This window comes from Zootoca vivipara, chromosome 13, assembly GCF_963506605.1.
Source record: "Zootoca vivipara chromosome 13, rZooViv1.1, whole genome shotgun sequence".
Lineage (NCBI taxonomy): Eukaryota > Metazoa > Chordata > Lepidosauria > Squamata > Lacertidae > Zootoca > Zootoca vivipara.
Window position 1 is genome coordinate 12,669,039 of NC_083288.1, and position 15,283 is coordinate 12,684,321.

At 49.8% G+C, this 15,283-nt stretch overlaps 1 long non-coding RNA gene across 1 annotated transcript; it reads right to left on the reverse strand.

The window, feature by feature from the left end:
• Window positions 1-7,977: 7,977 nt before the first annotated feature.
• On the reverse strand, window positions 7,978-12,809 carry LOC118095868 (uncharacterized). Its single transcript, XR_004693832.2, has 4 exons — window positions 12,654-12,809; window positions 10,617-10,844; window positions 8,363-8,488; window positions 7,978-8,268 (listed from the first exon to the last, which is right to left on the reverse strand). It is a non-coding gene; the product is annotated as an uncharacterized LOC118095868 (long non-coding RNA).
• Window positions 12,810-15,283: the final 2,474 nt, after the last annotated feature.

Here is a 15,283-nt window from a genome sequence, read left to right on the forward strand (position 1 = left end):
CAAAAGCTGTTGTTTTGAGGGGGCTAAGGAAGTAGTGGGGTGGTGAAAAGCAGGAAGTAGAGGGAAAGAGGGGCAAAGGAGCCATAAAGCTGAAGGAGCTAGGGAGGGAGCTACGGAAAAGAGAAGTCAGAACGAGGAGGAAACCTTACATAGGACCTATATGCAGTTGTCAGGAAAGAAACAGGGATGTTAGCTTTGGCTACTTGGGGGACAGAGGACAGAGGAAGTTGCAGCAGCAGCAGCAGCAGCAGCAGCAGCAGCAGCAGCAGCAGCAGCAGCAGCAGCAGCAGCAGCAAAGAGCTGAATCCATCTTTTCCCAAGACGCATCCATTGTAAGTCACAGAATGTTCACAAACGGTCTAACTGCTGAGGGGCAGGAGTCCACCATGGGATGATGGTGAGACGGTCTCTGCAGAGAATTATTTGCCTTAGAAAGAACAGATCATGCCAGATTTTAGCAGTCAATAGGGTGCTCTGCAAGGATGCAGGGAAGAAAGGAGAATGGAGTGCTTGGGGAACAGAAAGAGGCAGCAATGCCAAGGAGCAGGCGTATAATAGTGTAAAAACTTACACAGGGACTAGATTGCTAAATGAATGCATTTTTGACACTGTTGTTTTGGCTGCGTTATACTTGTGCCAGTGGGAGTGGAAGGCCGACCCGGTGCTTCCTGCGGAGGTTGGCTGACATCATTTGAGAACCCTTGATGCAGCGTCACTGTTGGAGGGGAGGAGCAAGGGCAAAACTGGCTCCAGCTTTGGCTCCCAAGACCGTGACTCATTTAGGGAGATTAAATGCCATGCGCTCCGTTAATGAAATGTTTGCGTCTTGGCCTCCCCACACACCCCTCCAGTTGCTGTCTCCACTCAGCGAGAACAGCTGAGGGCCCTCATATGACCCAGCATGGGGGGGCTGCCCAACGGAAAGCCAAGGAGGTAGTAGCCGGGCTACAGATCCCGCAGCTGTGCTTGTCAGGCTAGATCTGGCTGGAATCCTCACCCATCTGAGGCGGAGGGGGGGCACTGGCAGTGATGCCGCAACCGCTTCTGTAGAAGAGGGACAGTCACTTTGCAAGAAGAGGAAGTCTGCCCCTCCGTCTGAAGCAAAGAGAGGCAAATTCAAGGAGTCCGCCATCTTGGCCAGTTTGCTGCTGCTGCTACTACTACTACTTAAAAGAAGAGGGAACAAAACTCCATACCCTCCAACATTTCTCCGATGAAAATAGGTGGCGCTGTGGTCTAAACTGCTGAGCCTCTTGGGCTTGCCAATCAGAAGGTCAGCGGTTCGAATCCCCACGACGAGGTGAGCTCCCATTGCTCTGTCCCAGCTCCTGCCAACCTAGCAGTTCAAAAGCACACCAATGCAAGTAAATAAATAGGTACTGCTGCAGCGGGAAGGTAAAAAGTGTTTCCATGCACTCTGGTTTCCATCACGGTGTTCCACTACACCAGAAGCGGTTTAGCCAAGCTAGCCACATGCTGGAAAGCTGTCTGTGGACAAACGCAGGCTCCCTCGACCTGAAAGCGAGATGAGTGCCGAAACCCCATAGCCTTTGACCGGACTTAACCATCCTTACCCTATACAGTGGAACCTCGGTTTACGAACACTTCAGTTTACGAATTTTCGGTTTACGAACGCCACGGACCCACCCATCTGGAACGGATTAATTCACTTTCCATTACTTTCAATGGGAAAGTTTGCTTCAGTTTATGAACGCTTTAGTTTATGAACAGACTTCCGGAACCAATTGTGTTCATAAACCGAGGTACCACTGTACAACAACAACAACAACAACAACAACAACAACAACAACAACATGCTGTTTACCTTTCCGCCACAGCGGTACCTATTTATCTACTTGCGTTGGTATGCTTTCAAACTGCTATCAGTAGCTGGGACAGAGCAATGGGACCACACCCTGTTGCGTGAATTCGCCAGGCGAGCCTCCCTGGGGAGAGCATTCCACAAACGGGGAGCCACCACAGAAAAGGCCTCTTCTTGCGGAGGAAGCACATGAAGAAGGGCTTCAGATGATGGTCGCAGAGTCTGGGTCAGTTCATATGAGGAGAGATGGTACCTGAGATATTGCAGTCCTGAGCTGTTTAAGACTTTATAGGTCAAAACCAGAACGTTGAATTGGACCTGGAAACTAATTGGCAGACAGTGCAGTCGGGCCAAGATTGCCGTCATATGCTCAAAACCTATTGGTTGCTGAATTCTGCACCAGCTGAAGTTTCCGAACCGTCTTCAGAGGCAGCCTCACAAGTCAATAAATAGTAATCTAACCTAGAGGTTACTGTACAACAGAAGTTAGGGGTACAGCTGGGCCACCAGCTGAATCTGATGGAAGGCAATCTGCACCACCAAGGCCACCTTAGCCTCAAGCAGCAGCAATTAATTCAGAAGTACCTCCCAAGCTGTGTACCTGCTCCTCCAGAGGAAGTGTAGCCCCATCAAGAGCAGGCAACCTCGAATCCATCTGAAAACCACCCTCTAAGGGGGCCTCAGTCTTATGCAGATTGAGCCTCAGTTTATTGACTCTCATCCAATCCATTGCCAAGGCAAGACAGTGGAGAGTGCTCTTGTCTGGGTAGAGGCAGATTTAAGGGGAGAACAAGTGGTTTGGGCACACTGGGTGCAGAGCTTTGGGGTGCTGCAAGGGACACCGCACCTATGATGTAGAATGGAGCGCGAGAAGCAGGGGGCACTGAATTTTGGCATCGCACAGGGCACCACTGAAATTTGAGACCCAAGGTCTGCCACTGTTTCAGGTTTCCTACAGGTACCTACGTTGAGAACTAGACTCTGGACCGAATCTAGCCTCATGTTCTTACGGCCGTCTGCAAGGAAGTGTGGTCCTTTCGAGTGGCCGCATCACATGATAGCTCCTGCAAATGAAGGGTTGCACTTGTTGGGGAATTTGTATTGGCTGTACCTAGCAACCTGGATGTGGGTCAGCAATGAGAGGTCCAAGACCAGATAAATAACCTTTCCTGCATGACTCTGTAGTGTGCCTATGTGCTTTGCTGCAGGATTCATTTTCTCCCTGATCTCTACAGTCAAGTCACAGGGAACCCAAGTCGAGGAGCGGGCCGTCAGTTTTGGCAAAGGGTACCAAACAGAAACTACTCCCTGCTTCCCATCGGAAAGTAATATTGCAAGAGGGGGGGAGGCAAAAAGAGACTGCAGGTGGGCTTGGAGACGGCTGAGCCGGTCTTGGACCCTCTCCTGCTGCTTCCATTCGCCTCCACCCGTCTCAAGCTCGCGTGTGGCGAGAAAAATGCCGAAGGGGACAAGCTATTTATAGGGTGAGGGATCTTCCAGGACGCTGTGACAAATTTTATCCCATGTAAGAGATTTGCAGCACAGAAACTAATTAGCTGTATATTCCCCACCCTGCGGCAGCAACACCAACCTGCTGCATTATGTTCTTTTCTACTCCCCTCTCTGCCTCTTGCATTACAGGGTATCACATAACTTTTGTATCTAGCTTGAAAGAGGCAGCGGTAGGATTCCAATCTACTCCTGAAAGTATGAGAGCCGGCTGCTCTACTTCTAGGTATTTGGCAGCAAAAGTGGGTGGGGGGGACACTCTGCTTGGGTTCAGAGGCACTCTTGTATATCATGAATAGCTCAGTTGGTTAGAGCATGGTGCCAATAATGCCAAGGTTGCAAGTTCGATCTCCGTTTGCGACAGCTGCATATTCCTGCACTGCAGGGGGTTGGACTAGAAGATGATCCTCAGGGTTGGTTCCAGCTCTACAATGCCATGATTCTATGATGTTTTCCTTTTCTCAGTTTTTTAAGAAGGAGCTTCTCTAAACTGTAGCATCCATGCCCAAGAGGGAAGTCATCAAGATAGCCATGGAGAAATGCAAAGGATCGCAGAAGTACAGCAAACTTTTAAAGGGGTGGGGGAACCTAAGGGAAGAGGAAGGTCCAAGGCAGTTGAAAGAAGACTGAGCATACCTAGTGGCCACAGAATGACAAATGAGAGTTGAGGGGACAGAGAAGCAATGGAAAAATTGGAAGGGGGGCAATGGACTGGGGTGCCCTGGAAGATGGTATGGCTAGCTGGCATCCAGAACAGGAACACTAGTCCACACTGCAACATTTTGTTGCAGGCCCCACGTGAAGATATATCATTCGCAAGCGGACTTCTACCAATATTTACCACTGTGGTTCCCACTTTCACCCAGCTTTCTGCCTGCACTTGAGAATTTGCTGCTTTGACTTATTTCCCCCGCATGTTGCATGCTTTAAACTGCAAATTGTCCAAGGGGAACTGTCCTTTTCAATTATCTGTCCAGTGCACAGTATTGCATTGAAGTTCTATTTGAGGGAAATTCCTGGGCCTGACCCTGCTTCCTAAAACACATCCAGGGGCCTGACACTGAACTGAGCAGTTCTTGCTGCAATCAAGCCCTGCAGCTTGAGTCTTCCTACAAGTGAGTTGCCAAACTGAATCCTGAGGATATGTTCATAGGAATAGAGTGCAACCCCATGCACAATGACCTGGTGGAAAGTCCCATTGGCGGCGGGAGCGGGCAGGGAAACGACACCCTGCACACGCTGTTTTTTATTCTTGTTTTGCATATATACCTTGGCACTGAAAGCAGAGGAGGCGCCAGGTTAAACTAAGCTTTATGGCAGAGTGGGAAGTTGCATCTCAAGGAATCTGTGTCTTATCAGAGAAAGAAAGCCAGGCCAGCTGTAGCAGCCTCCCTTCCCTGCCCCCACCAAGGTTCACACCCTTGCTTATCAAGACAGGGGAGGTTTTGCGTTGCTGGGGCTCCCCATCCATCAAGCCAAAGTCGCCAGCCCTTTCCAAGTATACTACCGGTATATCGATTCCTCCCACCGCCACCCCTCGCCCCTCTGTTGACACAACCTATTCTCCAAGCTAAATATTGGGCGTAAAGGTTTCTTTGCTCGGTTCATCAAACTTCAAAGCACACCCCAGTCATATTTCAGCCTTTGCACGGTACTTCCACAAATCCCTCCCCCACCCCCACCCCGGTTTTACATAGTAATAGATGAGAAGATATAGCTGGGGATGGGGGTGCAGAGAAGGGGTTAGCTACTCTTCTTCATAATGCATATCCCTTTAGAGTGGGGAAGGCTAGCTGTGCACCCCACTCCAAAAATGTAGATAGGCAACAGAGACCATTTTTTTGTGTGTATGAAATTTAAGGCACGGTTTAGCCAAGGCCAGGCCCTTTCTAAGTCCCATTGATCGCAACAGGAGAACTGGATAAAGATATTACAAGTGTCCTGTTGAACAGGCTGTAACTTTTTGCTGGATCATACGCTGGACAAAAAGTGTTTTGGAGGGCATTGCTATTGGGGAAGAAGGGAAGTCTGTTGGAGCCCCCTGCTTTTTTTTTTTTTTAAAAAAGGTGTGTGTCTGTGTGTGTAAATGTATTGACCCAGTGTGTAACTTGGCGCTGAACAAAGAAGGAGAATATTGACATGCATAATTCTTTGCAACTGCAGCATCCCTGTAGAGCCATACTAAATCATAGCCAATGCACTTTTATAGCACATGAGTGTTTGCCCCGCCCCCCCCGGCAAGAATCCTGGGAGATGTAGTTTGGTCAGGTGCTGGTAATCACAGCTCTGTTAAGGGGAAAGTACAGTTCCCAGGATTCTTTGGGGGGAAATCACACATGCTTTAAATGTGCATTTAAATGTACCTTGTTGATCTGTCTGCGATTCTTGCTGTAGAAAATCTTAAAAGACATTCCTCACCCAGTGAAGTGGTAAAGGTAAAGGTAAAGGTAAAGGGACCCCTGACCATTAGGTCCAGTTGTGAACGACTCAGGTTGCGGTGCTCATCTCGCTTTATTGGCCGAGGGAGCCAGCGTACAACTTCCAGGTCATGTGGCCAGCATGACTATGCCGCTTCTGGCAAACCAGAGCAGCACACGGAAATGCCGTTTACCTTCCCGCCGGAGCGGTACCTATTTATCTACTTGCCCTTTGACGTGCTTTTGAACTGCTAGGTTGGCAGGAGCTTGGACCAAGCAACGAGAGCCAACCACCTCGCAGGGATTCGAACCGCCGACCTTCTGATCAGTAAGCCCTAGGCTCTCTGGTTTAACCCCCAGCGCCACCCGCGTCCCGTAGAGAGGGGCTATTTAGTTCACATGGAAATTTGGGTTGGGTTCATATGGGAGGAGGTGTATCAAAGCATAATACCTTCCCTTTTCTTTCCCTCCCCTCTCCAGCAGTTGCACTGCAACAGCTAGGCACCAGACTGCTCCCAACTGTCCTGCCCTAGGTGGGTGGTGTTGATGCCGGATGGTTTGGGGTGGGGGTTAGGGTTAGTGGTTGCATACCAGGCTGGGAGAATAGAGAATAGAGGAGACCCCCTCCCCGTTCCCCCCCTGCACAGACCCCTTCAGCTTTGCCTTTGTCTCACACTTAAGAGCCTTTTAATTAAAACCAGCCACAAAAGGCCTGGCTAGCTGAGTTCTGCCGGCAAGAGGAGGGAGGGAAGAGTATCATTGCTATGGAAATGAATAGGAGAGTCTGTGTTGCCATTACATACTTGGCATCTCCAGCCTGGCAATGATGGGCAGGGGGAGCAACGCATATAGGAAAAGGCCGCCACCCCCTCCTCACACACCAGGAACGAGGTAGCAGCTTTCCCATTGCAGGGCAGCTGGCTGGTGGCTTGGGAGTCAGGGCTGGTGCAGTAGCAAGTGATCACAATGGTGTGGTCACGCATACAGAAAGCTGAACTAAGGGTTGCTTCGCCAGCATTTATCACTGACTTGAGGGTAACTGGCGAAACATTACCGTCGCCCAGGACTGGTTTGGGAGCCAGAGTGCGACGGCGCCTTCACCCGGCAGTAGATCACAGGTAGGGCTTGCCTGCGCCTCACTTCCTTCATGCGACAGGTGCTGGCAGCGGACGGACTCCCTTCACCGCCGGTGCCCAGCGGGCGGAACAAACAGCACCAAGGGAGCTGATGAGGTTTCAGCCTGGCACCTTGGGGGGCTGCGGCCGATGCAGCTCGTTCCTCTCTCCACTTTTCAACATCGCGATGTATCACTTTGTCGCAATGTTTGGCTGGTCGCGATGACATTGCCTGGCCCTAGTGAGGGATAAACTATGGTTCCCAGGATTCCGTGGAGGAAGCCATATGCTTTAAATGTGCCTGCATTCACTGGGTGAGCTTTGCCTCGGCCTTTTCCTTCCATCCTATACAGCAGGGATGTTGAACCTGTTTCCAGATGTTGTCAAACTCCTAGCACCCATCAGTTCTGACCAGCATGGCCAATGGGCTTGGGAGGTAAGCAAGACCTGGAGAACCACATGTTCTCAATCTCTGCCTCGAGGCTTCTGCCTCTCATGAGGCATTGGGGGCCTGTGAACCAAACCATGGTGTCCCGATCGCCAGAGCCACACAGCACCCGTTGTCACCCATCCTGCCAGAGCCTTGCATACCTGTCTCCACTGCTCATGTGGCAGCTATGGCTGGTCCAGTTTCAAGCTGGTCCAGCTTCAGGCGGAGACAGGCAAGTGAGTGTTATCTGGGGCCAGGACCCAAGGTCCAGTCTAGTGGTTCTGAGGAGGAAAGAAGCCCCCAGTTCGGTTCTTACTTCAGGAATAAGCTCACTAGACAAGCCGCTATTTACTTAAGACAGCAGTGGTTTTTAACCAGTGTGCCATGGCACCCTAGGGTGCCGTGAATGATGGTCAGGGTGCCGCAGAAATAATGCAGTTGGTCAAGGGAGCCGTGGACTAAAAAAGGTTGAAAACCTCTGTTACAGTATTGTCAGGGCCAGCTCAATACATGTTGGCACCTGAGGCGAACCAGAAAATGGCACACACAACCTCCTCTGCCAGGAAGAACAGGTGAGTGAAGATCTGTATCAGGAACAAGGTGGGGGAGAAGAAAGATCTACACTGGGACCTGCTACCCCTGTGGATCCTGCAACTTGAGGCAGTCATCTCACCTTGTCTCAGGAGTGGGCCGGCACTGAGTACTGTTTTGTGTTCCATGCCTCCCCAACGGGTGAAAAATTCCAAGGTGCACTGCTAGCCAGGTCTGGCTTCCTCTGGAGGAGAGAGCATCAGACAGTTATGAGTTTGTAATATTTGGTTTATTTATAAGTAGATCATAAGCGGAGGCAAGCAGCATACAACACGCTTTTATTGTGCAGCAGTTTTGCTACCTCTTATCCAGACTTCGGAAACAGGTCCCCTGAACACCCAGATGTTCCCAGTAGGGGTGGACAGATCAGACCCTGGGACTCCGCTAGATTGGTAAAGAAAAAGTGTTTTATATGTGTTGTATATGCGATATAACACTGTGACACCAGATGGCGTTGTGGAGTCCTGTCTTTCCTTACCGGATTTCTCTGTATGAGTTTCCAACGCCGCGTTAGCTGAATCACTTATTTGATGTGTCTAGTTCCGGCCTAAATCTGTCCGCTTTCATTTTTTTGCTGGCACTCAATCATAGGTCTGATCCATTTCTATTTTGCATGAGTTTTTTTTTTTAAAAAAAAAGAATAGACAAAAAGTTTTTTTAAAGAATAGACAAAAAAATTATGCATTTCCACCAAATACATCCTTTTTCAAGCTGCTTTCCCGTAAAAATTTGCATTTCAACTACAGAATATGCACATCCCCCCCCCCCGCCAGTTGCAGAATCTGGAGAAGTGCAACGGCCAGTCACAAGCTGCATTCCGATCCGCAAGCAAGGTTTGGGACTGTTGAACTGGATCGCTCTGCTGCGAAAAACAGACGGAACAAATTCCTCCTCCGCCCCCGCTTTCCAGTATTCAGCAAACTCTCTGCTGGCTCTGGGCTCTCTCTGTTTCTGTTCCAAGCAGTTTCTTTTTGTTCCTTCTCTCTCTCTCTCTCTCTCTCTCAACACACACATACCCTCACACGCAAATTACACCCCCCCTCCCTCCGTAGCTGGGGGAGGAGGGGTGAGTCACCTTTCAAGCTGATGGCTCTCCTATTCAGAATGCTCAAGAAAGAGATCTCCCAACTACTTCCTAAACATCTACCAGTCACCCTGGTAGTCATTAACAAGCAAGACCCTTCACAAAGGAATGCTGTGGCCAGCAGCCATGACAATATTTGCACCCCGCCCTATCCCAGGGGTTCAGGCTAACCATTTCATCCATATCCATCTCTCTCCCCAAAGGGCTCACAATGTCAGTATTAAGTTTGGACGGCTTGAGCCAAGCAAACGGGAGGAAACTAAAAAAAAAATATACATCCATTTCCACTCGCATGTTCCCGTTGCTATGACTCCCCTCGCCCCACAATACGAGGGTCTCACAAACACAAACGTTGCTCTACTTCATGTTCACAAGTCAACGGGGGCATTTATTTGTTTACCTCACAAAAATGGACATAACAGTTCCGATTGTAAGTAAAAAAAAAAAAACCTCTCTGTGGATTCCAGGACATATGAAAACGATCAATTAAAAAACGGTTGAAAGCAATAAAGAAAACAGTAGAAAGAGATTGAAGCGTGTCAACATCTGTCTGGCTTGCCGGAGACAAAAATGTTTTAAGCAGGCATTGAAAACAGCACAGCAATTGCCCGATGTCAATAGGCAGGGAGTTCCAAAGTACAGGTGCTGCCACATTAAAAATATTGATTTATTACGACTGTGGAATGAGAATTATGCAGCACTTGTAACGGTGCCAGTTCCACAGATCAACGCAGTTGAGTGGGCATACTGTATATATGGGGTAAGGCACATAAAGAAGCAAAATGAAATCAATGGTAGCACAATTCTTCTAGAGCTCGTCTTTAGTGCCTCGGCGGAGGAATTTGGTTGCTGGCATGGGCCGTTGCAAAGGATTAGGGGGGCACCAATACATCTCCTTGCCCAGGGTACAAGGGGTGGGGGGCGCAGGGACAGCTCCTTGCCACAGAAGCCAACTCCTAGGGGCCGAGGGGGCTTCCCCCCATAACATATTTAAGGGGGCCACCTCCCTCAAAGTAAGCATTGTTATTCAAATGTTGGGTGTGCACCATATCATGTGATTATGTAGGGTGGGGCTTACCTCCCCCCCAATATTTTATTCAAGTTGGCACCCCTGCTCTTTGCTTAGGGTGCAAGGGAGCCTAGGTACGCCTCTGCTGTTGAAACCCAAGAGCCAACCCCCATCAGGTTGACACAAGACACAGGATCTGTTGGAAGAATTGCTTGGGGCCAGAAAGGGAGACACCGTGGAAAGCAATGAGCCCTGGATCTCGTCCTCCCCCCTCCTCAGCACGCCTAGTAAAACATGCAGAGCGTAATGACGTCACGCTGTGGCAGGGTGGTGCAGGGAAACAGAAGAGCACACGGCTTCCCATTACATGCTTTGCTTTGCTCGACATCGGCAGGCATGCGCGCCAGAGAGGGAGGAGATGAGGCCTTTCCTTAGGGCAGGCTCATGAAATGCCTGGTCCCACTTGGGAGGCTACACTGAGCTTGAATCCTGCTTGAAATGTGAGGAATATTTAACCCCCCCCTAGCAAACCACCGAGGGAGGGGAAACAGTTGCCAAACGCTCCCCAAATTGCAAACCAACAGGAGGGCTACCCCCTGTAGCAGCCAGGAATTTAGGGGTGGGGAGAGGCAGCCTTACCGCTGTAAAGCAACAGCAACTTGGTAGTGTGGCAAATCCATCCAAGAGGCCTCATTTTTCAGACAGTTCTTGTCTGGTTCAGGTAATACAACCCTTGATCTTGATGGCGCGTAGCAGAGAGTCCAGAATCCAGGTGACTTGTCACAAGATGACAACGATGCACGTGCTTGTATTTCTTTCGTGGCACAATGCAGAAGTCTCACCAATAAAAACAGATGTGGTAGCAATCTGAATAAGATGAAATAAACCAGCTGTTTTCTGCTTAAAAACGGAGGGCTTAAAAGCCTACAGAGCTGCCCAGTCGTGCCCTTTCCTGTCCTCAAGCTGCGGCTCCAGTGGGCCAGAGCATGTGTGCCTGTGCTCAAGCTATTTCCGGTGTTCTTCCGGGTCGGAGGAGCACCCGTGCGCATGCGCACTCGCTCTTTCCGGTGCTCTTCTGACCCGGAAGTTGAAATGGCGCCATGGGGGGGGGGACATTGAATCCCCACGCTGATCCACAGAACGGCCGTAGACCAGTTCCTGGAAGCTCATGGGCCGGAACCAAGTTGCCGACTTCTGCAATATACCATTCTTTACCAACTAGCAGGGCCGGTGCCATCATTAAGCCAATTATGCAGATGTTTTTTTATATGTCTTATAAAGTTCCGATAATAATTTACTTTCATTTTATATTTTGAAGAATGTTATCTGTTTTGAAGAAACTCATACATTATAATTGTTAGCAATGTTGTGTGGGAGTGTGGAACTAAATAAAAAAATTCCTTCCAGTAGCACCTTAGAGACCAACTAAGTTTGTCATGGGTATGAGCTTTTGTGTGCATGCACACTTCTTCAGATACTGGAAGGGATTTTTTAAAAATTTTGTTTCGACTACGGCAGACCAACACGGCTACCTACCTGTAACTGGATGTGTGGAACTAATTAGCCTTGCCTAGGGCACAAAATGGGACGCGGGTGGCGCTGTGGGTTAAACCACAGAGCCTAGGGTTTGCCGATCAGAAGGTTGGCAGTTTGAATCCCCGTGACGGAGTGAACTCCTGTTGCTCGGTCCCAGCTCCTGCCAACCTAGCAGTTCGAAAGCACGTCAAAGTGCAAGTAGATAAATAGGTACCACTCTGGCGGGAAGGTAAACAGTGTTTCTGTGCGCTGCTCTGGTTCGCCGGAAGCGGCTTAGTCATGCTGGCCACATGACCTGGAAAAACTGTCTGTGGCTGACTCCCTCAGCCAGTAAAACGAGATGAGGGCCGCAGCCCCAGTTGTCTGCGACTGGACCTAACAGTCAGATGTCCCTTTACCTTTAGGGCACAAAATAGCCTGGCGCTGGGCAACTAAGGTTGCCACTTTTCTTCCTGCCAAGACTCCTGTACCTTTCTCAGTGGCAGGACGCCAACCCCCTGGTTCTCTCTCCCTCACTGCCCCTGCTAGCAGCACAGCTGCCGATTACTGCCCTAGCAAGCCTGCAGGTCGCAGTTTAGAGGGAACAGCAGGGGTGCCAACTTGAATAAAATATGGGGGGGGGCACAAGATGCAATGCACGCACACCATAGGAGCCAACTTCTGGAGCCAAGGTCCCTTTGCCCGCCCAGTAAAATATTTGAGGGGGCTGGACCCTCCCCCCAAAAAAGTTGAGAGGCATTGCCATTCAAGTAGTGTGGGTGTGCTTTGTCATGTGATTGATTATGTGGGGCGGGGCTTGCCTGCCCCCCAATATTTTATTCAAGTTAGCACGCACACCATTTGAATGGCAATGCCCATCAAAAAAAAATTGGGGGGGGGAGGCTCAAATATTTTATTGGGGGTGTCGAAGGGACCCTGGCCCGCAGGAGTTGGCTCCTAGGACCCTTCTCTGGGTGCCGGAAAGGCTGGCGGGTCTGGATCCATTCTAGGGGGCCGATGTGGAGAGAGAGAGAGTGAGAGAGAGAAGGGAGGCTTCTGGCGGTGGGAACAAGCGGCGGCATTGTTCCCCGGCGCAGCCCTCCAACCTGGCCCATCGGCGCCCGCCGCCCCGCCGAGGGAAGGAGCTGCCTTTAAGCGCACCTTGACCTTGCTGGCGGGGGACGGATCCCTCCACTTGTCCAACACGTCTCCTGCCAGGGAGAGCCATTGAAAGCGCCGAGAGCCAGAGCGCGCCGAGGAAAGGGCCTGAATAGGCAGCTTAAGGCCTCCCGCTGCGGCGAGCGAGGGATTAGGAGGGGCCCTTCGGGGAGAGGCAGAAGGAGAGGGAGGGAGGGAGGGGAGAAAGGAGGGGAGAGCCCCGCCAAGGCAGCCGAGCAGGAGGAGGAGGAGGAGGAGGACGGGGCTTTGCGCCGCCGGCCCTGCGCTCCGCAGCCTCCAGCCACCCGGCGCAGCGGCCCCTGGCGCACGGCGAACGCCAGCAGGCGCACCCACCCCGCGGCGCGCCACATCCGAAGGGAAGCTTTCCGCGAAGGGACGTGGAAGTCGTCGCCAGCCCTCGCTCCCTGCCTGCCTGTCCGGATTGGATCCCTCAGGGCGGGACGCCCCCCTTCTCTAGCCCCTGCCTCTCCTTTGTTCGCAGGGCAAAGCTCGAGGGCCCGGGCAGTTGGTGGCGGGCTCCCGAATTGGGGAGGAGAAGGAAGAGGGAGGGAGTTGCTTCTCCTTCTTGTGGCCAGGGATGGTATCCTTGCTTGGGAGAATCCTGGGGATCCTCTTTAACTGCAGAGATTGGTGTGTTTTCTCGGAACAGCGAGTAATGATAAATTAAAAAACAACAACAACTGGGGAACGCGCTGGCTTGCGCGAAGCCTTTTTATGTCGCTTTTCTAAAGCACCAGGCAGCTTGTAAAATAAACGGGCAATTAGAAGAAAAAGAGCCAAACAAACCAGACAAGAATTGCCTGGCAGGATTGAGGGGGAAAGGGCAGTAGGCCAGGGGGTAGAGCATCTGTTTCGCAGGCAGGAAACCCCAGGTTCATAGAATTGTAGAGTTGGAAGGGATCCCAAGGATCATCTAGTTCAACCCCCTGCAATGCAAGAATCTCTTGTTTTCTTTCCCCAATGTGGGGCTTGAACCCATGACCCTGAGAATCAGCGTCTCATGCTGTACTGACTGAGCTGTCCCATCAGGAGTCTTCAAATCAGGCTGGGGTGGAAACCCCTGTCTGAAATCCTGGCGAACTACCAGGGTAGAAAATACTGAATGAACTAGGTGGATCAGTGGTCTTACCGGTAGTATACATAAATCAACTTCCTGTGTACCTGTGCTCCCTTCTTAATTACCTGGCACCTAATCCATTATGGCAAAAGCTAGCTGAATTCCTTCCTTCCCAAAGTTGTCTTGTGGCAGCTGGAAAACTTGATTATGGTGGCGGCTTCAGTGGACCACAGATTCCTTCATCAGATGCGTGAAATGTAACCCTAAATTGGCAAGCATACACAATATTTGTTTTCATTTAAGATATTTAAGTGCTGCTTAATTATTCTAAGTGGTGTGCATAAAAACAATCTACAGAAGAGGGGGGGAATAAAACAAGCACTACCTAAAAATGCCTGCTGTAACAAAAAAAAGTCTTCCTCATGCCTAATGAAGTGTGTGGTATCTGATGAAGTGTGCATGCACACGAAAGCTCATACCAAAATAAAAACTTAGTTGGTCTTTAAGGTGCTACTGAAGGAATTTTTTTATTTTGTCTCATGCCTGAAGTTCAGCCTGAGTAAGCTTATTGGGGAGGGAATGCCAAAGGATTGGGCCCCATACACACTGACTGCACAGTTAATAGTACTTCTGAGCCATGGGTAGCACCAGCAGAGCAGAGACTCCCCCCAAGACCTCAGGCCAGGATAGACTATAATACACACAGTTGTGGGGTTTTAGGGTAGGGGGATGAGGTCAAAGGGAAATTAAATGTAAAAAAAGAAGAGGCTCTGTCAATTACCTAAAGGCGGAATAATAATTACAGCGACCAATTAACAAGGCCGTGTTGGTGATAACACAAACATCCCCCCAAATGGTCATCTAATTAACACATGCAGTGTGATAAAAGTCTGCAGCCAGTGACACAGCTGAATTGCCTGATAAATTGTTCTTCAGCCAAAGAAAGGGGTGCCTTGCAGTTTACATACAGTGTATATTCCTGCTAGATCCCAGTGCTACCCAGTTCCAGAAAGTTCGCTCTCATAATAATATTGCAACAATCGCCACCATTTATATAGCAATTTAAAGTAATCAAAGCATTTAACTTATATAATCTTGCGATTGCCAGATGGGCACGGTACAAATAAATTATTATTATTATGCTATGACAGCCCTGTCAAGTAGGCCAGTTATTATTCCCTTATTGCAGAAAGGGCGGTTGCTGAAGTTTAGGGGCACACAGATGAGGTACATAAACCCATGTTTCGATCTCTTCTTTAAATTTTGACCTCAAAGCAGGAATGTTTTTGAATTTAATAGGAGCATCTTGGGGGGGGGGCATCAACTACTAGGGCTGCCAAATGTCTTGAATTTCCTGGACATAGCCGGAATATGGCAGTCGGAAACAGTGTCTGGGCGGAAATTGCTGAAATGTCCTGGGAAATCCGGACGTATGGCAACTCATGCCGTAAGTCTATATTTTGATGAATTTTATTTAAAAACAGCTCAAAAACAATGTATTTTTTAAGAGAACTATGGCCCAAAGAAGCTCAACAACAACTTTTGAGCTGTCCCT